The following is a 1,295-nucleotide window of genomic DNA, read 5'->3' on the forward strand; positions in this document are numbered from 1 at the left end:
ACAATAAGATATTATGCATTCAGAAGTTAGCGTAGCAACAACGAAATGAAATCCGCGTACATATCTGGCTGCATATTCCTTGAGGGTAGTGGGCCCTTGTTTGTGCGAGGAACCCTGCATCATCGCACGGCAACGTGAGCGTACGGCGTGATATTGCATCATCACATGGCATGACACTACCACAAACAAATCACCGATGACAAGCTGGCCGTGCCCTCCTTGCCTTCACTCATGAAATTCAGATCAGCAAAGCTGGCCGTGCCCAGTGGGCACAGAGCGAACTATTCTTTCGCCTTTTACTAAAGAATAGCGTGTGCCCGCTGCACCAAGCAGCATACGCCTATTTTTGGAGGGTTCTTCCTCTCTGTGAGGAGGAGCCCAACAATTCAATGCAAAGTTGGGTTGTTCTTGAGGAGCCCAACAATTCAATACTAGTTTTGTGGGGTACATCTAATCTATTTTTAGATTGTAGCTAATTCATTAATACAACATTTATGATCTGAAGCTCAAACAGAATTTACATATTTCTGAAAGAAAAAATAAGAGTATATCTCCTATTGTGCAATTCATGGAAGTTTCTGTGAGTTATTTTTTCTTGATTTTAATATATGATTATACCCTACGCTGAACAATGTGCATTTGGCAAGAAGGAAGTGATCATGTGAACCAAACCATATTTCAGTTGTTTTTCTGGTTTATAAAACTAGTTTTGTGGTCTCCTCCCTTTCCTAAAGCTCAACGCCTCAAAAGTCCTCTCAACAAACTCCCCCACTTCATGCAGTTATTTCAGAATTGACCACATCATTTCACACTCTATGCACTTACGCTGCCCCTAGATCAAACCTGCCAAACCCCAACTACACAACAATGGTACCATACCAGAATTTTCAACCCCGAATGCAAGCAAGCCAGCATCTCTCTAGCATATCCCAATGGGGAATCCAGCAGTGAGAGGCTCCAGAGAAAAATGCTGGGTCAAAGTTCGGTCATAGCATATATTCCAAGTTCAGAATCACACTGTCATTATCTCATAGTTGAGGTTGATTCATCATGGGCCGATAACCACCAGTCCACCACATTCCTCTGGAATCTTTTGTTCCTGTTGAACTTCCTGGTTGTAACTAACAGGTCCTCAACGAGAATAGGAACCTAAACAAAAGGCAAGGAGGTCATGGTCTATCAGATCAGCTGAATTTCATGAGTGGTGCACCGACAAAGCTGGCCATGCCCGGCCGGGGATCATCGACACACACAAACATACTACTACTAACCAGCTGCAGCAGGCCGGTCCTGTG

General features: G+C 43.8%; 1 non-coding gene across 1 annotated transcript; it reads left to right on the plus strand.

The window, feature by feature from the left end:
- Nucleotides 1-256: 256 nt before the first annotated feature.
- Nucleotides 257-376, plus strand: LOC136547674 (U5 spliceosomal RNA). Its single transcript, XR_010781638.1, has one exon. It is a non-coding gene; the product is annotated as a U5 spliceosomal RNA (small nuclear RNA).
- The last annotated feature ends 919 nt before the right edge of the window (nt 377-1,295 follow it).

This window comes from Miscanthus floridulus, chromosome 3 (genome assembly GCF_019320115.1).
Source record: "Miscanthus floridulus cultivar M001 chromosome 3, ASM1932011v1, whole genome shotgun sequence".
NCBI classification, from domain to species: Eukaryota; Viridiplantae; Streptophyta; class Magnoliopsida; order Poales; family Poaceae; genus Miscanthus; species Miscanthus floridulus.